This window comes from Theropithecus gelada, chromosome 9 (assembly GCF_003255815.1).
Source record: "Theropithecus gelada isolate Dixy chromosome 9, Tgel_1.0, whole genome shotgun sequence".
Classification (NCBI taxonomy): Eukaryota; Metazoa; Chordata; class Mammalia; order Primates; family Cercopithecidae; genus Theropithecus; species Theropithecus gelada.
In genome coordinates, this window is record NC_037677.1 from 14,520,951 (window position 1) to 14,545,398 (window position 24,448).

Consider the following 24,448-nt stretch of genomic DNA (forward strand, 5'->3'; position numbering starts at 1 on the left):
AAAAATTTTAATTAGCAGGAGCTGGGTGTGGTGGCTCATACCTGTAATCCTAGCAGTTCGGGAGGCTGAGGTGGGAGGACTGCTTAAGCCCAGGAGTTCAAAACCAGCCAGAGCAACAAAGTGGGACCTCGTCTCTATAAAAAAATTTAACAAATAAAAAAAAAACCAAGTGTGCTGGCATGTGCCTGTAGTCCCAGCTACTCAGGAGACTGAGATGGGTGGATCACTTGAGCCTGATAGGTTGAGGCTGCAATGCGCTATGATCATGCCTGTGAATAGCCAATGCACCCCAGCCTGGGTGACAAAGCAAGACCCTGTCTCAAAAAGAAAAAAAAAGAAAAGAAATTAGCAGAGTGTGGTCTTGTGCATATAGTCCCAGCTACTGGGGAGGCTCAGATGGGAGGATCACTTTCAGCCCAGGAGTTAGAATCTGTAGTGTGCTATGATCACATCTGTGAATAGCCACTGCACTACAGCCTGGACAACATATCAAGACCCCATCTCTCTTTAAAAAAAAAAAAAGGATACTTGATGAAGACAGATTGGCTATGACACTAAATAACATTGTATGGGATATTAAATGTATAATGTGCTTGGATCCCCCGACACATATATGACCTTTCCCTACTCTGTTGGCATCATGCATCTGCCTCAGGCAGGATTACAATTTTTGTGTCAAGAAGGAAAGGCCAGGCGCAGTGGCTCATGCCTGTAATCCCAACACTTTGGGAGGCCGAGGCAGGTGAATCACCTGAGGTCAGGAGTTCAAGATCAGCCTGGTCAACATGGTGAAACTCCATCTCTACTAAATACAAAAAATTAGCCTGACGTGGTGGCACACACCTGTAGTCCCAGCTACTCAGGAGGCTGAGGTACAAGATCAGGCCACTGCACTCCAGCCTGGGAGACAGAGTGAGACTCCGTTTAAAAAATAAAGAAAAAAAAGGCAAAGAGAAAGAGTAAATGTTTGATTTTGCAAAATAGGCTTTTGAAGAGATAGGGTTTTCTAAATTCCAAGTGTTCCCTCTTTATTCGAATTAAATAATTAATTAAAATTTTTTTTTTTTTAGTGAAATAGGTCTCTGTCACCCAGGCTGTGGTGCAGCGGTGCAATCATAGTTCACTGCAGCCCCCAACTCTTGGGCTCAAGTGATCCTCCTGCCTCAGCCTCCTGAGTAGCTGGGACTACCAGCATGAAACACCATGCCCAGCTAATGTGTTAACTTTTTGTAGACATATTGCACAGCCTGATGTTGAACTTGTGGCCTCAAGGATCCTCCTGCCTTGGCCTCCCAAAATGCTGGGACTACACGTATGAACCACCACACTAGGCCCCAAATGCTTTTTTTTTTTTTTTTGAGACAGACTCTCACTCTGTTGCCCAGGCTGAAGTACAGTGGCATGGTCTCGGCTCACTGCAACCTCCGCCCCCCAGGTTCAAGCAATTCTCCTGCCTCAGCCTCCTGAGTAGCTGAGATTAAAGGTGCGCACCACCACGCCCAGATAATTTTTGTATTTTTACTAGAGACAGGGTTTCATTATGTTGACCAGGCTGGTCTCAAACTCCTGGCCTCAAGTGATCCACCCACCTCTGCCTCCCAAAGTGCTGGGATTACAGGTGTGAGCCACTGTGCCTGGCCTCTCCCTCTTTATGTTTTGAGACAAACTTGGCTGGGTCATAGATTGTTATAATGGCCTTATTTTTTTGTTGTTGTTTGAGACAGAGTCTCACTCTGTCGCCAGGCTAGAGTGCAGTGGCGCAATCTCGGCCCACTGCAACCTCCACCTCCCTGGTTCAAGCGATTTTCCTGCCTCAGCCTCCCAAGTAGCTGGGATTACAGGCACGTGCCACCACACCTAGCTAATTTTGGTATTTTTAGCAGAGATGGGTTTTCACCATGTTGACCATGATCTCGATCTCCTGACCTCATGATCTGCCCACCTCGGCCTCCCAAAGTGCTGGGATTGCAGGCGTGAGACACCATGCCCAGCCTAATGGCATTATTTTTAAGCAATGGATGATCCTTTGAAAAAAATTTAAAGGAAAACAGCAATTTACTTCAAACCAGAGTGCAAGGGAGCTCGTGGAAGCAGAAGGGAAAACAGGAAGAGCCTTTCCCTTCCACGTCTGAGCACAGAACTTTTCTCCTCTAGCTAAAGAATGCTGGGGGGGAGGATGTCCCATGGGGAGATGTCTGATGGGTCAAGAGGACAGATTTTGGAGATTTCCTACAACTTGCCTGGTGTTTTTCTCAAAGACTCAGTAACCACCTTTGGAATTACATTCGTGTTTATAATTTCAAGTTCAACGCATTACATAATCAGTGTCAGAATTCGTTATTCAGGTGGCTCCTGTGAGCCTGCACCCGACCCTCCACTCCTACCCCCATCTGGCTTCCCCCGCACATGGAAAGGTTTAACGCAAAGGATTCTTTCCTTGAAGAGAACGCACTGTTACATTTTAAAAAGCATTAAATGTGTTATGTTGTTTTAAGGAAGTAAGAAACATTTCTTTTAGAGAAGTGATTACATCTCACATAGGGCTCATTTTGGGACCATGATTTAAGGCAAATCCAGACTGAGCACGGTGGCTCAAACCTGTAATCCCAGCACTTTGGGAGGCCGAAGCAGGCGGATCACTTGAGGTCAGGAGTTCAAGACCAGCCTGACCAACATGGCGAAACCCCGTGTCTACTAAAAATATTAAAAGTCACTACTAAAAACAGAAAAAATTAGCCAGGGGTGGTAGCACAAGCCTGTAATCCTAGCTACTCGGGAAGCTGAGGCAGAAAAATCGCTTGAACCTGGGAGGTGGAGGTTGCAGTGAGCCGAGATTGCGCCACTGCACAACGGAGCGAGACTCCATCTCAAAAAAAAAAAAAAAGAAAGAAAGAAAGAGAGAAATTCACTGGATTTAGGATGTCATTTCGGTTTCTTTATCAATTTGGCTCCCTCTAGAGGTCAGTTAGCAAATTTTAGTCAGCGCGACTTAACACCTTCGCCCTCTTTTAAAACAGTAATTTCTCCTAGGAAGGTTTTGGGGGAAATGATTGAAATTGATTAATAGAGTCTATTTTTTTAGCAAACATTATATGTAATTTTTGCTTAAAATTACTAACATTGGCCGGGCGCGGTGGCTCAAGCCTGTAATCCCAGCACTTTGGGAGGCCGAGACAGGTGGATCACGAGGTCAGCAGATCGAGACCATCCTGGCTAACATGGTGAAACCCCGTCTCTACTAAAAAAAAAATACAAAAAAGTAGCCGGGCGAGGTGGCGCGCGCCTGTAGTCCCAGCTACTCGGGAGGCTGAGGCAGGAGGATGGCGTAAACCCGGGAGGTGGAGTTTGCAGTGAGCTGAGATCCAGCCACTGTACTCCAGCCTGGGCGACAGAGCAAGACTCCGTCTCAAAAAAAAAAAAAAAAAATTACTAAGGCTGCCAGGTTTACCAAATAAAAATACACGACACCCAGTAATATTTAAATTTCAGATTTAAAAAATTATTTTTTAACCTAAGAATGTCCCAAATACACTAATCTGGCAACTCTGTGTATCTCTGTATATCTGTATATAGAGACATACACTATATATACAGTATTTTACTCCTTATTTGTTGAATGAGGATTCTGAAGATCAAAACATCCAACTCCAGCCTCTCATTTTCCCATGTTCCCATAGCCTGTTCTTGTTTTTTCATTCTAAGTTTTCTTCTAAGTTCTCAAAAGAAATCAGATCATAGGTCTGGTCAGATAATTTGATTTTAAGCTCCAAAGATCCTGAGATACCGAAGGAAGCCAAAATATTTCACCCCAAAATATCCTTTGCTGACATATTTTGAGATAGTTCTTCAGAGAGCCAAGCAGCCCTGCAAAGCTGTCGTCTGCGTGGAACTTTGCATCTGTAAAGCAAACCTGCATCCCTGCAGCCAGGCTCTCTGAGGTCCTCCCTAGTCCAGATCTAGGAAAGATGAACTGAGAGTCTGACATCTCTCAAGATCTGAAAGGAATATTTCCCACCTCTTCTCTCTGAGGGCTGCTACCCGTGAGGTTTCAGTTGCATAACAAGACCACCTTTGCTAGCCAGGCGTCCTCTTCTCTCCCATCCATAATCTATTTTGCCACCGTCACCTGACTTACCACCATAACCTTTCTGAGGCCATGCTCGAAGGCCTCATTCTTTCTGTAATCTCAAAATGGTAGAAAAGTCTGGGCCCAGTGGCTCACGCCTGTAATCCCAACACTTTGGGAGGCCCAGGTGGGTGGATCACTTGAGGTCAGGAGTTCAAGACCAGCCTGGCCAACATGGCCAAATCCCATATCTAATAAAAATACAAAAAATTAGTCGGGTGTGGTGGTGGGGTATTCCCAGCTACTCTGGAGGCTGAGCCAGGAGAATGGTGTAAACCCGGGAGGCGGAGCTTGCAGTGAGCTAAGATCTGGCCACTGCACTCCAGCCTGGGCGACAGAGCTAGACTCCGTCTCAAAAAAAAAAAAAAAAAAAAGCAGAAAAGCTTCCGTGCTCCACTGGGAAGCTGGGGTAATCGCTCCGTGATTTTCCCCTGTGCGTGTTAATAGATTTGCATGCTTTGTCTCTTAATAATCTGCCTTTGTCTGTTGACGTTCAGCAAAGCTTCGTGAAGTTTCCCTTGGCCCCTACAGTGTTGGCGTCATAGACAGGATACTAAAGCTGCTCTACTTTTCTGGAAGCCACAGTCCAGGGAACCCAGGACCTGTCAAAGCATCGGAAGGGTAAGAAATTCCTACCAGCCAGCCTCCCGGCCTCTCTCCGTGAAATCCAATCAAGCAGACAGCAGAAATCACTGTTTGTCTCTTTCCCCTTTCCTAAAATCTTGATTAACTGGAGAAAAGGATTTGTGTGACTAGTCTTGGGTTAAGTAGCGATTCTGGTGTACTTTTAGGCATGAATATTCATATCGTCTCATCCTTTTTCTCTCAGAGTCTTTTCCATTGTATTTTGTTATGGATCTGTCATAAAGAGGGGTGCCATAGGGTAGAACATGGACCTAGAACCCCCAGAAGCGCACTGTGCCAGCTGGCCCTGCAGTTTTTTTGTTTGTTTGTTTGTTTGTTTTGAGACAGAGTCCTGCTCTGTCACCCAGGCTGGAATGCAGTGGCGTGATCTTGGCCCACTGCAACCTCCGCCTCCTGGGTTCAAGTGATTTTCTTGCATCAGCCTCCTGAGTAGCTGGAATTACAGGCATGCGCCACTGTGCCTGGCCAATGAGTCCTATTTATAAGGTGCTTTTGTTGTCTCAACCTTGCTGCCTGGTTAGTCCTGGGAAAGTCCAATTCCAGGAGGGCCTGCCTGGTGTCACAGCTTAATAGGTGTGTGACTGGCGGCCCCCCACAAATTTGTGGGATACTAGAGGCACTGTATGTAAAAACACCATCCTTTATCATCTGTGGCAACAAGAACCTTTTGCTGCCTTAGTCTATTCCTGGGAGTGAATTTGTGAGGATGGGGATCGTTGAGGCTGCCTGTTCTATGCCCTCTCCAAGAAGCACCTCTTGTTTATTGGTAAAAACTTAATTGAAATCTGGAAAATTACCTTCTGGGCATTCCATGAAGAGGCTTGTTAGATTGAGTTGCTATTTGTGTAAGTACATCTCAGGAAATTTTTTTTTTTTTTTTTTTTTTTTGAGACAGAGTCTCGCTCTGGCACCCAGGCTAGAGTGCAGTGGCTTGATCTCGGTCCCCTGCAACCTCCGCCTCCTGGGTTCAAGCAATTCTCCTGTCTCAGCCTCCCAAGTAACTGGGATTACAGAGGCGCACCACCATACCCGGCTAATTTTTGTATTTTTAGTAGAGACAGGGTTTCACCATGTTGGCAGGCTGATCTCGAACTCCTGACCTCAAGTGATCCACCCACCTCGGCCTCCCAAAGTGCTGGGATTACAGGCTTGTGCCACCGTGCCTGGCCACATCTCAGGAAATTCTAATCATCAGTGGCCAAAAGATTGATTCTTTAAATTACAAAGGCCCCCTAAACTAAAACTATTTTAGAGACCTCTCATTCCAAACAAGTGCCTTATTTGTGTTTAGGGAAAGAGCAAATTAAAAGAAAGGCACTAATAGTATCATGGCTAGCCTTAGACATTTTCCTAACAAAAGTTTCAGAACAAAAATCTGACAGAGAACAAAATTAAAATCCTTTGTACACTCAAATTGCCTGCTTTGGATTCCCTGCAGAACTTATAGTGGCAGCCACTCCACCTTGTGGCCTAGGAGTTAAAATTCTGTGCTTTCACCACTGTGGACTGGGTTTGATTCCCAATTAGGGAGCCACTTCCTTTTGGTTAAAAGGTTCAAAACCCCAAAATATTGGCTGTTTTTCCTGGTTGAAATCTGATAATAAGAGATTATTATCTTACTATTGTTAAGATTATTATCTTAATAATCTCTTATTATTATCTCAGTAAGGGCTTCAGCTATGTGAGACAGATAAACTTTAACCTGTTCCATTTACATAAACACAGTTTAATCCACTTGTCCTTTTAAACTAGTGAGTTTTACCAGTCTCATGGCTATAATTTTGAAATCAAAGCTGTAAGGCCTTTATTTACTTCTGCATGTTTTTTTTTTCTTTTCTTTTCTTTTCTTTTTTTTTTTGTTTGTTTGAGACGGAGTCTCACTCTGTCGCCCAGGCTGGAGTGCAATGGCACTATCTCGGCTCACTGCAAGCTCTGCCTGCCAGGTTCAAGCGCTTCTCCTGCCTCAGCCTCCTGAGTAATTGGGATTACAGGTACCCACCACCACACCCAACTAATTTTGTATTTTTAGTAGAGATGGGGTTTCTCCATGTTGATCAGGGTGGTCTTGAACTCCTGACCTCAGGTGATCCACCAGCCTTGGCCTCCCAAAGTGCTGGGATTACAGGCGTGAGCCACCGCGCCCAGCTATCTGTATGTATTTTTATATACACATGTTTGCTTGTATATTGTCTACATGGTGCCAAATTGACTTATAAATAAATAAGCATTTATAAATTAAGTAAATGAGCCCAAATTATTTTCAAATTCATGCAACTTTAATAACCTTTGATAAATAAAGCCAGTTTTAATATTGTTGATACAATAAAATAAAAACATCGTCTGAATTTAATTTAGACATTCTGCCTGAGTTTAGACGGGTTTATACTGTCTCCATGATGTTTTAAGGTTGTAAACCCGTTAACAGCTTCTGTAATTTTTCTTGTTGTTGTTGTTGTTTTTGAAACATGGTCCTGCTCTGTTGCCCAGGCTGGAACACTATAGCCTTGGGCTTCCAGGCTCAAGTTATCCTCTCACTTCAGCCTCCCGAGTAGCTAGGACTACAGGTGCATGCCTCCATACCTGCCTAAATTTTTTTTTTACTTTTTGAAGGGATGGCGTCTCCTTATGTTGTCCGGGATGATCTTGAACTCCTGGGCTCAAGAGATCCTCCCGCCTCAGCCTCCCAAAGTGCTAGGAGATATTTTTGAAACTTGCTTGATTTGTCTGTGACTTTATGACTTAGGTTTGGAGCCATTTGATTCTGGAGTCTACACAGTGGCCATGGTGAGGCCTGGGGACCCACGTGTGTCTGCAGTGCCTAGGCCCATCTTCCCTGGCCCAGCAGGATTTCCTGGCCATTCCGGGAAGGGTTGGGTCCTCTGGGTATTGTCTTACAGCTCTGGCCTCTGTCCTAGGCTCTGCCCCTGATACATAGCAATTAAAATGACTTACTCCCTAGGTTTTTCACTGAAAAATAGGGCTACTAAGAGTTAAAATTATTGTTAATATATAACTAAAACTAGAACTGAGAGAAACACTTCTGTATACAGAGTGTATAAGAAAAGTATGTGTTTTTGGTGAGGAGGGCGATAGGAAAGGCATGAGAATGTGGTTTTTGCTACAGGAAAAGTAATTTTGTCTAGTTTAGATGAATAGATATAGAAAGTTGGGGGAAAAGAATGAGAAAACTTGGAAGAGGTTATAAAAGGTAAACAGAAATCTTACTTTGTGTGGTCAAAGTTGATTGAAATTGGATGCATCTATTTATAAGGCTTTGTTGAAATTGGCCTAACTATTAATAATACACTAATACAGCATAACATGGTAGCTCACGTCTGTAATTCCAGCACTTTGGGAGGCCAAGGCGGGGAGATCACTTGAGTCCAAGAGTTCGAGACCAGCCTGGGCAACATGGAAAAACCCCGTGTCTACTAAAAATGCAAACACTTGCTGGGCATGGTGGTGCACCTCTGTAATCCCAGCTACTTGAGAGGCTGAGGCAGGAGGATCGCCTGAACCCGGGAAGTGAAGGTTGCAGTGAGCTGAGATCGCGCCGCTACTCTCCAGCCTGGGCAACAGAGCAAAACTCTGTCTCAAAACCAAAACAAAACAAAACACTAATGCAAAAGTAGAAGTTGGTTTTCTCTTTTGAATGACATTTTCGTGTAGTATTAATAAAAGCAAAAGGTTTTGTTTACCTTTGAGATCAACTGTAAAAAAGGGGAGAAGGAGAGACAGATTGTGTTGGTCTTATGCTATCTTTATTAGGTCTTTTGATCATTTGAAAAACTGAGTGTCTCTCTATCAAAGAGTAAAGGTTTTTGCTTTTTGAAATCTGAATGATCACTTTAGCTAAATGAATATTACTTTGCAGTGACCTGTACTCCTATTTTGATCAAGTGTTTTAAATCTTTCATATCGAATAAACATCCCAAAGTCAAATTTTAAATTCTAAAATTGTCCTTTTAACCTCGAACTAACTTTTAGAGGTTCCAAAAAGGACCCCTGGGAGTCCAAGAGAGATGTGTTAGGCGTATGTACTATGTAAAAAACTATATGGGAAGCATTGTTAAATGAGAAATGGTATTTAACCTTCTTTGAGTTATATTTATATAAATGTATTATCAATATGTGCTCCAAAATTGTATGAGATTCCTAAAATTCTTATGTGTCTCAGTATTTGTTATCAGTCATAAATATCACTATTATGTCAATTTTTGGTTTTTATTTTTATTTTATTTTATTTTATTTATTTATTTATTTTTTTTTGAGACGGAGTCTGGCTCTGTTGCCCAGGCTGGAGTGCAGTGGCCAGATCTCAGCTCACTGCAAGCTCCACCTCCCGGGTTTACGCCATTCTCCTGCCTCAGCCTCCCGAGTAGCTGGGACTACAGGCGCCCGCCACGTCGCCCGGCTAGTTTTTTGTATTTTTTTAGTAGAGATGGGGTTTCACTGTGTTAGCCAGGATGGTCTCTATCTCCTGACCTCGTGATCCACCCATCTCGGCCTCCCAAAGTGCTGGGATTACAGGCTTGAGCCACCGCGCCCGGCCTTATTTTTGTTTTTAAGAGACAGAGTCTCACTCTGTCACACAGGCCAGAGTGCAGTGGTGTGTTTCTTACCCAGACTGGTCTTGAACTCCTGGCCTCAAAGGATCGACCTACTTCAGCCTCCCAAAGTGTTGGGATTACTGGCGTGAGCCACTGTGCGTGGCCAATGATTATGTTTTTTGTTTCTTTGTTTTTGAGATGGGGTCTCACTCTGTCACCCAGGCTAGAGTGCAATGGCGCCATCTCGGCTCACTGCAACCTCCGCCTCCCGGGTTCAAGCGATTCTCCTGCCTCAGCCTCCCAAGTAGCTGGAATTACAGGCGCCGACCACCAAGCCCAGCTAATTTTTGTATTTTTAGTAGAGATAGGGTTTCTCCATGTGGGTCAGGCTGGTGTTGAACTCCTGACCTCAGGTGATCCACCCACCTCGGCCTCCCAAAGTGCTGGGATTACAGGTGTGAGCCACTGCACCTGGCCCGTATTATGTGAAGCTGTAGTATGCTGCAGCACTGTGCAGGCCTGAGTCCCTGGTCACAGTGGGTGAGGAAAAGAAGAGCCTCTACTGAAGCAGTTCTCAGCCCTGTCAGGGTATCTTAGTCCTTTTTCTGTTGCTTATAACAGAATACCTGCAAGTGGGAAATTTCTTTTTTTTTTTTTTTTTTTTTTGAGACGGAGTCTCGCTCTGTCGCCCAGGCTGGAGTGCAGTGGCCCGATCTCGGCTCACTGCAAGCTCCGCCTCGCAACTGGGAAATTTCTAAAGGAAAGGAGTTTACTTCTTACAGTGGAGGCTGAGAAGTCCAAGGTCAAGGGTCAGCACCTGGTAGGAGCCTTCTTGCGGGTGGGGACTGCGGAGTTGTGAGGGTGTCGCCCAGTGGAAGGGGCTGCGTGTGCTAGCTCAAGGCTCTCTTCCTCTTATAAAGCCACCAGTGCTACTCCCATAATAACCATTAATCCATTAGCCCATGAACCCGTGTGAATGGGTTCATGGGCTAATCCATTCATGAGAGCAGAGCCCTCATGACCCAGTCGCCTCTTAAAGGCCCTGCCCCTCAAGACTGCCACATTGGGGATTCAGTTCCAACACCTGGCATTTGCCAGACACATTAAACCACAGCACTAGGTAACAGAATTGTCTGTAGAGCTTTGTAAAAGTACATGTTTCCTAGAGTTTCTGATTGAGTAGCACAGGCTTCAGGCACAAGTCTCTCTGGTTTCACTCCTATACAGAGGTCCTTCCTCCATCCTGTTCGTGTGTGTTTAGAAATCTAACAGATGATTCCTGACAATACTCATTACTGTTGGTTCCCATCTGAATGTGTTTGGGCATCCTGCCACCAGAACCAGTTGGTGACAATTCTAAATCCATTTAATGTTCTGAATGTGGGGCTCCAGAAATTCCTTCTTAAATCTCTTTTGCTTCTCTGCCTCAGGGGCTGTCATTACTGCAACATTTTGTGGCAAGTTCCAAAGACAGATAAGAAGGCTGTCTTCAGTTCCTGTCCTGCCTTCCCTATAAAGTATCTGATTTCTGAATTTTTCTTTTTTTTTAAAGAGAGAGGGTCTCACTCTGTTGCCCAGACTGGAGTACAGTGGTGCAATCATAGCTCACTGTGACCTTGAACTTCTGGCCTCAAGTGATCCTCCTGACTCAGCCTCCCGAGTAGCTGGGACCACAGGTGCATGCCACAATGCTTAGCTTATTTATTTATTTATTTATTTATTTGAGATAGAGTTTCGCTCTTGTTGCCCAGGCTGGAGTGCAATGGTGAGATCTCGGCTCACTGTGACCTCTGCCTCCTGCATTCAAGCGATTCTCCTGTCTCAGCCTCCCCCATTACAAGCATGTGCCACCACGCCTGGCTAATTTTGTATTTTTAGTAGAGATGGAGTTTCTCCATGTTGGTCAGGCTGGTCTTGAACTCCCGACCTCAGGTGATCCACCCAACCCGGTCTCCCAAAGTGCTGGGATTACAGGAGTGAGCCACTGTGCCTGGCCTGCCTGGCTAATTTTTTAAATAGAGATAGTGTCTTGCTTTGTTGCCCAGGCAAGTCTCAAACTCCTGGCCTCAAGTGATCCTCCCACTTCAGCCTCCCAAAGCTCTGGGACTACAGGTGTGAGCCACTGTGCCTGGCGTGGTGTCTTCTTACCTCAAACGGGAGCTTTGTGATTGCCTGATAGCCAGGCTCATAGTAGAACCACAGGCTCCAGAGGTTCCCATTCCATGGGAAAAGCAGAATAGGGTCTTAATCAATCCATATGTGACTGTCAAGGATCCCTCCCCCTCCCACAAAAGTTGCCAATTTCTGTTTTTAAATTAGTGCATATTCTAGACCTCGGTGGTAAAATGGGGAGAGACTCCAATGAGATACCTCCCCAAAATTCACAACAAAATAGAGAGGTGGTTTAAAAGCAGCAAAATAATGCAGTGGCAATTACAAAAGGTACTTGTGGATAGGGCATGGAGGGATTGGTCTTACTTATATCATAAACTTAAAAAATTCCCATCAAGAGTAAGAGTGACGTGGGAGAGTCCCACTATCCTCTTGACCAAGCAGGTTCTAGGTGCTCCTGACTCATCCCATTCCCACTCCTAGCAGCAGTATAAGGGGAACAGATGTCGTGCTCGCCTCAGCAGCACGTATACTAAAATTGGAATGATACAGAGAAGATTCGCGTGGCCCCTTTACAAATATTTAACAAAAAAGGCAGGGCGAGGTGGCTCACGCCTATAATCCCAGCACTTTGGGAGGCCAAGGCAGACAGATCACTTGAGGTCAGGAGTTCGAGACCAGCCTGACCAACATGGTGAAGCACCATCTCTACTAAAAATACACAAAAATCAGCCGGGTGTGGTGGCACGCGGCTGTAGTCGCAGCTACTCAGGAGGCTGAGGCAGGAGCATCGTTTGAACCCGGGAGGCGGAGGTTGCAGTGAGTCGAGATCACGCCACTGTACTCCAGCCTGGGCAACAGAGCAAGACCTTGTCTCTAAATAAATAAATAAGAGGAACGGAGGTGAGTGGCAGTGGGGAATTCATTAAGAATCACCCTAATATACCCAACAAGAAGGGGCGGGCCACACAGAGACATAGGAATCCAAGGATGAATTTTGCGCAAGAACAGAAATCGCGGCGTTCCACTTGCCATTTTGTTGGCTCTCCCCGGGTTGGGAGGAAAGCTGGAGAAAGTGGTTCCAGTTTTTGGCATCTATGGAGATAATCGTATTTTTCCTTCTTAACAAATGAATATGAGTTATATTCATAGATTTCTTAACGTTTTTCCATTAAAATTTTTTTTTGAGTTTTTGTGTGCCTCAGGTGAATCTCACTTAGTTGATCTATATTGCTATTTAAATGTACTTTGAAATCATCTTTATGAATATTTTATTCAGAATTTTGGCTCTCATATTTATTTATTTATTTATTTATTTATTTATTTATTTATTTTTTGAGACGGAGTCTTGCTCTGTGCCCCAGGCTGCAGTGCAGTGGCGCGATCTCGGCTCACTGCAAGCTCCGCCTCCCGGGTTCACGCCATTCTCCTGCCTCAGCCTCCCGAGTAGCTGGGACTACAGGCGCCCGCCACCTCGCCCGGCTAGTTTTTTGTATTTTTTAGTAGAGACGGGGTTTCACCGTGTTAGCCAGGATGGTCTCGATCTCCTGACCTTGTGATCCGCCCGTCTCGGCCTCCCAAAGTGCTGGGATTACAGGCTTGAGCCACCGCGCCCGGCCGGCTCTCATATTTAAAAATGAAATTGGTCTGTAACACTTTCCCCCTCTCCAGCAGCTGGATCCATGGGCTTGGCAGCCACAGTGATCATGAACTTCCGGCTATGTCCTAGAGTCATTTCTCTCTGAGGATGTCAGGAGGAACCCCAAAATGTCATCAAGACACTGGCAGCAGGTAGGCCTCCTGTTTCTGCCACTGCTCCTACCGCCACTATTTGGCCGTAAGTTCCTGCCATCAGAGTTGGCGTGCACATGCACGCAGACTCACATTCACACTTTGTGAGCGTGAACAAGTAGGTTCCCAGGGAAGCCTTTATCACACAGCAAATCCCACCGAACACTTCCACCTCCCACAAAAAGGAGCCCTGGAGTTACGAAATTCTCTCCTCTCCAATGCACGGGAGTGTTCAAGTTCTCCAAACCTGGGGGCGGCCAATGCTCAGGCTCTAGGCAAGCAGCTTCCACCCCAAGCACACCGATAGATTTCCCAACAGAAACAGGTTCTTTTTTTTTCCTCTCAAAAGTATTCTGGTGCCAGCTACAAAAAATATATACACTTTCCTGCCTTATAATAGTAGCTACAAAATAAATGTATGTATTTTCAATGTATTTTAAGGAGATACGATATTAACATTTGGGTATATTTTATCTACAGAAGGGATTGTACTCGGTGTTGTCAACCCTTTACTTAATATTTTTTAAAAACTACAGATAGGTTGGGTGTGGTGGCTCACACCTGTAATCCCAGTACTTTGGGAGACTGAGGCAGAAAGATCAGTTGAGGCCAGGAATTCAAGACCAGCCTGGCCAACACAGCAAGATCCTATCTCTACAAAAAAAATTTAAAAATTAAAAAAAACTATAAATAAAATCTCAAATGCATGCTCTATTACTTCACGGGTGGTGGTGGAGTCTGCAATCTGCAGTCTTGTGAATAAACATACCCCAACGGACGTTCAAAATAATGGGACCAAAGGTAAAATTGAATCACTAAAATCACAGTACAGATCTGCTTAGGTCAGACTCCACAATGCGGAAGCTGTGTCAGTTAGGAGTTGCATTCCCCTAGGAGTAACAGAAACCTCATGAGAGTGGCTTGAATACTAGAGTTTATTCTCATATAACAGCCCCGACATAGGGGCCCTTTCAGGAGCCAGTATGGCGGCTTCACATAAAAGCCACGCTGGAGGCCGGGCGCGGTGGCTCAAGCCTGTAATCCCAGCACTTTGGGAGGCCGAGACGGGCGGATCACGAGGTCAGGAGATCGAGACCATCATGGCTAACATGGTGAAACCCCGTCTCCACTAAAAAATACAAAAAACTAGCCGGGCGAGGTGGCGGCACCTGTAATCCCAGCTACTCGGGAGGCTGAGGCAGGAGAATGGCGTGAACCTGGGAGGCAGGAGCTTACAGTGAGCTGAGATGCGGCCACTGCACTCCAGCCTGGGTGACAGAGCCAGACTCTGTCTCAAAAAAAAAAAAAAAAAAAAAAAAAAAAAAAGAGACTCTGTCTCAAAAAAAAAAAATAAATAAAAGCCACGCTGGAGTCCTTACGATGCTGTTTCTGCCTCTCCATCCTCAGAGTGTGACCTGTCATCAAGGTCACCTTGTAATTTAGGACGGCCTGGATCCTCCTCAGCCATCATGTTTGCAACCTAGGCAGCAGAGAGGGCAAAAGTGAGCAGAACTGGCTTTTTTTTCTTCTTTTGGAGACAGTCTCACTCCTTCGCCCAGGCTGGAGTGCAGCGGCGCAGTCTGGACTCACTGCAGCCTCTAACTCCTGGGCTCAAGGGATCCTTCCACCTCAGCCTCTGGAGTAGCCGGAACCACAGGCACCCACCACCACACCCGGCTAATTTTTGTATTTTTAGTAGAGAAGGGGTTTTGCCACGTTGCCCAGGCTGGTCTTAAACTCCTGGCCTCAAGCAATCCACACGCCTCCGCCTCCCAAACTGCTGGGATTACAGGCGTGAGCCATTGCACCCGGCCTATAGTGTTATTTTAGGAGCGTAAAACTAACACAAATGGTATAACTCTTAGATCAGTTTACAGTTTTTTCTTATGGGAAACACGGTCCAGCATTGATCCTTTGGATCCACGTAGCTGTAATTCATGCATGTGAACTGCTGAATAGCATTCCTTTGTAGGAATAAGCTACAGTTACCCTTCCTTACCGAAGGACACTTAGGTTGTTTCCAACATTTTCTTTTATCTTTTTTTTTTTTTTTTTTTTTTGAGGCAGAGTTTTGCTCTTGTCACCCTGGCTGGAGTGCAGTGTTAAAATCTCAGCTCACTGTAGCCTCCGCCTCCCGGGTTCAAGCGATTCTCCAGCCTTGCCTCCTGAGTAGCTGGGATTACAGGCATGCCCCCAGCTAATTTTGTATTTTTAGTAGTATTTTTAGTAATTTTTTATTTTTAGTGGCCGGGCTGGTGATCCACCGGCCTCATATTCCTAAAGTGCTGGGATCACAGGCGCTCGGCTAAAATTTTCTATTATAAACATTGTTGCAGTAAACAGTCTCCTTGTATCAGCCTCCTTATTTGAGAGTCTCTCAGATATAAACCTAAGAGGTCTCCCAACATACCTGCCTCTTCAAGGCTGATAGATAGCGACCAATTTCTCTATAAAGATGCAATTTACATTCCAACTAGTAGTGTAGGAGTCCCCATTCCTCCCTATCCTCCCAACACTAGGTGGTATTATAATTTTTCACCCATCTGCTGAATATGAAATGATAATTATTGTTTAAACTTCATTTCCTCAAAACAAGAAAGATTCAGCATATTTTCCTGTTTATTCATTGCTTTTTCTCTTTTGTAAACATTCAGTTTTCACCCATTTTGCATGTGGATTGTTGTATTTTTCCTTATTAATTTATGTTAGTTCTTAAGGCCGGGCACAGTGGCTCACACCTGTAATCCCAGCACTTTGAGAGGCCACAGTGGACAGATCACTTGAGGTCAGGAGTTCGAGACCAGCCTGGCCAACATGGTGAAACCCTGTCTCTACTAAAACTACAAACAAAAAAAATTAGCTGGGCATGGTGGCGGGTACCTTTAGTCTCAACTACTGGGGAGGTTGAGGCATGAGAATTGCTTGAACCTAGGAGGTGGAGGTTGCAGTGAGCTGAGATCGCACCACTGCACGCCAGTCTGGGCAACAGAGTAAGACTCTGTCTCAAAAAAAAAAAAAAAAAATTAGGCTAGTTCTTGTTATATCTAGATAATAATCCTCTGCCAGTTTTATGTGATGAAAATATCTTCTAGTCTGTGGTTTGTCTCTTACCCTTGTTATGGTGTTATTTATCATACAGCAGTTTTCTTTTTTAACATAGTTGATCTCTACCTGACTTTTCTCTATTGTTTGAGCTTTTCAATAATTTTTCAACAAATCTTAATCCTGATATAGACATTCTTCTAATTTCCTTCGAAAGTTTTAAAGTTTGATTGATAGAATGTATTTTTATTATTTATTTATTTATTTATTTTTGAGGCAGAATCTCGCTCTGTCGCCCAGGCTGGAGTGCAGTGGTGTGATCTCGGCTCACTGCAACCTCTGCCTCCTGAGTTCAAGCGATTCTCCTGCCTCAGCCTCCTGAGTAGCTGAGATTACAGGCACACACCGCAACGCTCAGCTAATTTTTGTATTTGTAGAGATGGGGTTTCACCATGTTGGCCAGGCTGATCTCGAACTCCTGACCTCAAGTGATCCACCCGCCTCAGCCTCCCAAAGTGCTGGGATTATAGGTGTGAGCCACTGGACCTGGCCAGAATGTATTTTATTAAATGAGGTATGTGCCTCATTTAATTTATCATATGCATAAGCAGTTATCCAGCACCGTTCATTGAACAGTCTGTTCTTTTCCTCCTGGTTTGTAATGCCAGCTCTAGACATACCGTACTCAGCAAGTGGTTGTCACTCCTTTCTGTTTCATTGGTCTCACACTCTGCATCTGTTCCATATTACTCAAATCACAATCGTTTTCTAGAAAGTCTTGATACCTGGAAAGCAAGCTTCTCCCCTTATTCTTCTAAGTCATTTGACTATTTTTTACTGTGTTAGTCTCCTGTTGCTGTTATAACAAATTACCACAAACTTAGGGGCTGAAAACAAAACAGCTCTGGAGCTCTGTGTTCCTCCTGGAGGCTCTTGGGAAGAATCCATGTCCTTGTCTTTTCCAGCTTCTAGAAGCTGCCTATATTTTTGGGCACGTGGCTCCTTCCCCTTCTGCGAGGCAGCAGTGCAGCATCTTCTGGTCTCTCTCTCTGCTCCTCTGGTCACATAGCCTCTTTCTCACTCTGACCATCCCACTGCCCTCTTAGAAGGACCCTAGTGATTGGTCTACCCAATAATCCAGGATAATCTCCTCATCTCAAGTCCCTTAATTTAATCACATCTGAAAAGTCTCTTTTGCTATTGTAACATATCCACAGGTCCAGCCTTTAAAGAGGTGGACATTTTCATGGGAGCCATGATTCAGTCACCACATTGGCCTTTCACAATTCACTGTGAGTTTTGAGATGTTTGCTGGGTTCTATGGAAAAAGAAGCCCTGTTAGGGTGTTGATTGGAGTAGTATTGAATTTATAGATTGATTTGAGAACTGACATCTTTAGAATACTGAGCTTTTCCATTTATAACATGGTTTCTCTATTTAGGCCTTCTTTTGTGCCCTTTAGTAAAGATTTACAATTTTTTCTGTAAAATTTTTGTATAGCCTTTGTTATATTTATTCCTAGGTGCTGTGTATATGTTTTGCTGTTATGAACATGATTTTTTACTATTCAATTTCTACTTGTTTTTCGTAGGTATATAGGAATACTATTAAATTTTAATTTACACATTTATCTTTTATTTAGCAAACTTACTGAATTTTATTTTGCTTTCTAACCTTTTGTCTGCAGATTCTTCTGAATTTTGTATATGGACATTTTAATCTGCAAATAATGACAACTTTTTTTTTTGTTTTTTCTTTATCTTGTTGCACTAGGCACTTCATTACAATATTGAATCATGCTTCTAACTACACTAATAAGTCAGCTGGTTGTACACTGTCAAGTTTTGGGAGTTCCTATCTGTATTAGTCTGTTCTCACACTGCTGTAAAGAAATACCTGAGACTGACTAATTTATAAATGGAAGAGGTTTAATTAACTCATGGCTGGGTTCCACATGGCTGGGGAGGCCTCAGGAAACTTGCAATCATGGCAGAAGGCAAAGAGGAAGGAAGCATCTTCTTCACAAGGCAGCAGGAAAGGGCGTGTGTGAAGGAGGAATTGTCAAACACTTACAAAACCATCAGATCTCGTGAGAACTCCTCACTATCATGAGAACAGCATGGGAAAACCACCTCCATGATTCAATCATCTCCCACCAAGTCCTTCCCTCGACATGTGGGGATTATGGGGATTACAATGCAAGCTGAGATTTGGGTGGGGAGACAGCCAAACCATATCACCATCTATTCTTGGTTTGCCAAGAAGTTTGTCTTATAAATATTTTGACAAGAAAGGGTGTTGAACCATAGCTAATGATTTTCTGCATCTAGTGAAATATGTTTTCTTTCTCTTTTTGAATGTTAATCTGTTAATGTGTATCCCTAGGATAAACCCTACTTGATCGTACTGTAATATTTTAAATATATATCTGGGTTTGGTTTACTAACACTTTATTTAGATCTTTTGTATATTAGGTTATCAATTAGATTAGCATATACATTTTCTTTTATACTGGACTTTCCCAATTTTACTACAAATGTTTTACAAATCTCATAAAATAAGTTAGGTTGCTTTTACTATTTTCTGTAACTGTTTTTTTTCTAGGATAGGAATCCATACCTTGAAATCTGATAGCACTTGCTTGTAAAGCTGAATGACCCTGGTGTTATTTTGTATAATTAATTTTTCTGAATGCTTATACTGTTCACGGTTTCTCTTTTCCCTTGAGTTGGCTTAGAAATTTATGATTTTCTAGAAAAATGGCCCAGCTTGTCTAAGTTTTGTCACTGATCAGCACAAGGTGCTGCCAGAGAGCAGGCTCTGAGATGGACTTGGCATGCACACAGGGGTTCATAAGGATGCTCTTGGGAGGGCAAGAGTCCAAGAGTGGGTGGAGGGAGAAACAGCTCCTGTGCTGGTCAAATGACCACCTCATCTGACCCCACAGGGAGCTCAGGAGTGAGATCGACCCTAGGTGTTGTCTGGCGGGGCCACCTGGGTCCGTTGCTGGATACAGACCTGTAAGCATCGGGTGAGGCAGCACCCAAAGGGACTGAGTTGAAAGCTGTGGGCTGACAGCAGTCCCAGCAGCTAAGGGCAAGATCTTTTATGGCAGGGGAGCGGGGGATGTCCCAGTCTTCCCCACAGCCACCCCTGCCCGCCAGCTGCTCAGTCACATACATTAAGAGGGTTAAGAGAGCAGCACCTTGGAGGTTCTGGGGAGTGTGGGGGAGCCTCCTCCTGGGGATGTTTTTTTCTTTTTCTTTTTTTAGAGACAGGATCCCACTTTGTCACCCAGGCTGGAATGCAGTGTTGCCATCATAGCTCACTGCAATCTCCAACTCCTGGCCTCAAGGGATCCTCCTGCCTCAGCCTCCCAAGTAGCTGGGACTACAGGTGTATACCACCATACCTGGCCTATGGGAGAATTTAGAAGAGGAAGATTAATAGGACAAACCACAGCCCTTCCCACCACAGCTGGCCTCAGGCTGCGGTCCACACTCCTCGTCTCTTTCCTCTACATCTGTTCCCCATTCATCCATCCCTCAGCTGGCACATCTGCTGTTCTCAGCCAGGGTCACTGCACTTGAGGTGCCCACATGGATGGCCTGGGTGCCAAACATATGCTTCCAGTCTGGAGCAGAAGCCTTTCCTCCTCCTGGTAATGGTGGCCAGTCAGTGCCACCAGAGGATGACTCCTCTTCCTGCTGCAAGGTCCCTTGGCACAAGGAGATTAAGTGCCCAGTGGCACCTCCCCTGGCAAAAGTGTCCTCCTGGGACCAGGCCCTTTAGACCTGCAGAACCCAAACTTACAGCGATGGGAAATGCCAATTCCTTTCCCAGCTGGTCCCTGGGGGTGAGACAGGCAGGGCCTCTGGTCCCTAGGCCCATGCATTCTTCCCACTGAGCACTGCGTAAAGGTCTCTAAAGGGCAGCCTATGTCCTGGAGGACGGCACCTCATGCCCTGAAAGTCCTGCCCTGGAGTGGGCCCTTCAGCCGTGCCTCTATCAGGTCCGCTGTTCTGTGGCTTCACTACAGGATCCTGTGTTCCTGGGCCACTCCCCCACCTCCCTTGCTGTAACATGGGTCCCAGGCCTGATGTGATGTTACGAGGTAGCCCATGCCAGAGGATCAAACATTCTGTCTCTGTCCCTTCCAAGGTGGAAGAGGGTCCCTGTCACTGACTTGCCACCTAGTGGCTGGTTCTTCTCCAGTGCCAGTGAAGGGCACAGTACTGGTCTCTGCTGTTGGCAGATTGGATATTCAGTTGCATACATTGCTAGATTAGCTTGGCAAGTAGACGTATTAGTTCCATATTGCTGCATAACAATCCCCAAACTTAAGAGGCTTAACAGAGCATTTATTATCTCACAGTTTCTGTAAATCAGGAATCCGGCCCTGGCTTAACTGGGTCCTCTAACTAAGGGCCTCTCACAGGCTACAATCAAGATACTGGCCAGGGGCTGGACGCAGTGGCTCACACACACCCATAATCTTAGCACTTTGGGAGGCTGAGGTGGGAGGATCGTTTGAGGCCATGAGTTCGAGAACAGCCTGAGCATTATTTTTATTTAAAAATTTAAAAATGTGCCAGGTATGGCAACGGACACCTGTAGTCCCAGCTACTCGGGAGGCTGAGGTAGGACGATCACTTGAGCCCAGGAGTTTGACGCTGCAATGAGCTATGATTGCACCACTGCACTCCAGCCTGGGCGACAGAGTGAGACCTAGTCTTTAAAAGAAAAACAATAATAATAATAATAAATAAAATAAAATTATTGGTTAACTATAAATGGGAATGAATAATCTTACTGGGGTGATGGAAATGTTCTAAATTTGTATTGTGGTGATGATTATCCAATTTGGTAAATTTGTTAAAAAATCATTGAATTGTACAGTTAAAATGGGTGAGTTTTATGGTGTAAAAGTTATACCTCAGTTAAGTTACAAATACACACCACATTAGTTGTAATGCTCTGTACAACCACAGAATGCCAGCAAAGACAGCCATGAAGGACTTTTTTCATAAACCAAATTTTCCAATGAAAATGCCACCAACCACTAGATGTAGCTGCCTTTTCACGACAAGAAGGCCTTTGTTCTGGGTCTCAGGGACTTGAAGTTATCAAACATCAGGAATAAGGAAATATTTGCAAGTATCAGCTTATTCAAATCGATCATGATTGAGCCTGTCAAATCATTTTATCCTTGGGTACAATTTAATAAGCAATTGCTTTTCTGCTAAGAAAAATAAGTGTCAATAAAACTTTCCAAACATGGAAAAATCTTCTAAAGAAAATATAGCCTCTCCCTTCATTACTTCAGTTCTTTCAAGAATATTTAAATAATAAACTGAGTTATGGGACAGTAACCCTCCTAATGTACACTGAAAACCACAACCTTTTCTAAGCCAGTGATAATTTCTGTTAACTTGGTGTGGCCCTGTTAGGTGGAGGAGGGCAGAGGAAACTCCTGTGGTGGAAAATTTTCAGTCAGTCACAGTTTTGGCACATTTTTTTTTTTTTTTTTTTTTTTTTTTGAGACGGAGTCTCGCTCTGTCGCCCAGGCTGGAGTGCAGTGGCCAGATCTCGGCTCACTGCAAGCTCCGCCTCCCGGGTTCACGCCATTCTCCTGCCTCAGCCTCCCGAGTAGCTGGGACTACAGGTGCCCGCCGCCTCGCCCGGCTAGTTTTTTGTATTTTTTAGTAGAGACGGGGTTTCACCGTGTTAGCCAGGATGGTCTCGATCTCCTGACCTCGTGATCCACCCGTCTCGGCCTCCCAAAGTGCTGGGATTACAGGCTTGAGCCACCGCGCCCGGCCAGTTTTGGCACATTTATAAATAACATAAGTAAAACAAAATTTGCCCAAGTAAAGTCTTCATGTGTCAAAATCTTAATCTAGTTACCAGAATCAAAGTAGATGTCCCTGCCTTCATCACAGGCCAGTTTCAGCCTAAGACTTTTTTTCTTTTCTCTTAAATGCTGGGCAATCCTCAGAATGGATTATTAAAAATATTGATGTTGAAGACATTCTGAAAGACAATTTTATGGGTTCATGACCTGAGTACTAAGAATCTAGAAGCTGTGTTCACAGGGATGAGGGAAAAAATAAGATCTGATGAACTCTTCTCTGAAATTAACATTTCACTGTGAATTTCATCACAGTGTCACAAATGTCAAGGTCAATGTGGAGAAAACAGAGGTTTCCAATCAAACAGAGGTCAAGTGACCTTGCCAGAGTGACACAGGGAGTTTTAACAGAAAAGCTAGGACCAGAACCCAGGTCTGGTGGCTGTCAGCCATGGTTCCTCGAGCCAAGCCCACACCCACTGTTCATTCTGCCCTTCACAGCGCCTGTAGCTTTGGGCTTTGTTGTTTTGTTTCTGTAGTTCTTTTTATCCAGGATGCATTTTTGAGAACATAGGTAATCACTGTCTGACTCATTTTAAAAATCAAAGTCATGAAACAGGGGTGTCTGGGATCCTAAATGCTCTAGAAGTATTCAAGTAATTGATTGTAGTGAAAATCCCTAAGAAACCACAGCTAATCTCAATGTCCTTTGGTGGGTAAAGTCTATACCAGCTGTGGAAGAGTCCCCGTAGATTTTCTGCTAAGCCCCTCCAGCAACCCAGTCTTCTTTCTCTATTATTACATGGGATGTTCCCTGTATGAAACCTTCTGCCCGTACTCCAACTTCCCCTCCCTGCCTCCCAAAACTGCCACAATCCTGTATTCCTGGAGCAACAGCAACCCAGCATTTAATGATGTTAAGTCAGGTTACTTGACTAGAAAGACTAATAGGTTAGGCATGTTATACCCTTGATAAAATAGATGTGTCTTCTACCCTTCTAGGTCTAAACTCCAATAAAATCCAGGGGGTTACATCAATTCAGACATCTGGATAAAAGGATGAATGAAACCATGTACATAATGCAAAACTATGCATGCCAGGAAAAGAAATTATACTGCCTAAAAGCTGCAACCTTCATGACATCAAATCTATTTTAATACTGGCTGCTTATGTGAGGAAAAGGCTAATAAAAAAAAAAGTTCTGGCTGACCAAAGAAGTATGCATGTATGTGTATTTATTTTTAAATTAATATTGAGATGGATTAATGTTCTAAAATTTGGACTTTTTAACATTATCTTATTCATAATATCATATATTATATCAAAAGTCTCTGAATAGAAACTGTTCAAAGGCATCTAATCTAATAATCATTACCATGTCACTAATCTAACCTCTAAGCAATTGCTAAATGCCATCAGTACCTTCATCTCCGATTACATTTTCATGATATTTCAAGCTACAATAACAAAACAGATGCTGATCTCGGCCTTACTAAGCAACAGGATATGTATACTTTTTAGAGTATGAAAATATCACTGCTCTCCCACAGTCAATGATACTTATTTTCCAAGAACTGTCAAAAACTTCTAGTGATATGGTTATGCTCATCCAATTCCCATGAGGCCAACACTGTGATCACAGGTTACGATAAAAACTAAAATGCCACCCACAGCCATGTCTGAGTGATACGTAAAACGCTTTGACTCTTTTCCACTATGTCCTTTTTTTTTTTTTTTTTTGAGACGGAGCCTCATTCTGTCACCGAGGCTGGAGTGCACTGGCGCGATCTCCACTCACTGCAAGTGATTCTTCTGCTTCAGCTTCCCCAGTAGCTGGAACTACAAGCGCGTGCCAACACACCCAGCTAATTTTTGTATTTTTATTAGAGATGGGGTTTTGCCATGTTGGCCAGGCTGGTCTCGAACTCCTAACCTCAAGTGATCCACCCGGCTCGGCCTCCCAAATTGCTGGGATTGTAGATGTGAGCCACCGCGCCTGGCCTCATTTTCCACTACGTTCTAACCACCTAAAGTAACCATCGTATGCAGTTAAAGCAAAACTGGTAATTTTACTGAGAAAAGATGGATTCATTTTAAAGTCACTTACTTGCTAAAACTTTGTGGCCTGGAAGTAATGTCTAAAGTTCTTATGTCAAATAATTCAGTCTATTTGCAAGTAACTGTGTACTCTTAGAGAAAAATCTTTAGTTTAAGTTAGATTCCCAAACCTTGTCAAATTATTGCCCCTTCCCCACAGTTAACCCAAGACTCCCCAGAGTTACTCTGAATATAATTTACCAAATTAGACCAGAAAAAACCGCCCTTACTCC

General features: G+C 44.1%; 1 long non-coding RNA gene and 1 other non-coding gene across 2 annotated transcripts; both read left to right on the forward strand.

Moving 5' to 3' along the window:
- Positions 1-4,627: 4,627 nt before the first annotated feature.
- Positions 4,628-23,329, forward strand: LOC112631891. The gene is made up of 3 exons (XR_003121220.1): positions 4,628-4,747; positions 13,108-13,224; positions 23,120-23,329. It is a non-coding gene; the product is annotated as an uncharacterized LOC112631891 (long non-coding RNA).
- LOC112632254 lies at positions 11,942-12,052 on the forward strand. The gene has a single exon (XR_003121319.1). It is a non-coding gene; the product is annotated as a U6 spliceosomal RNA (small nuclear RNA).
- Positions 23,330-24,448: the final 1,119 nt, after the last annotated feature.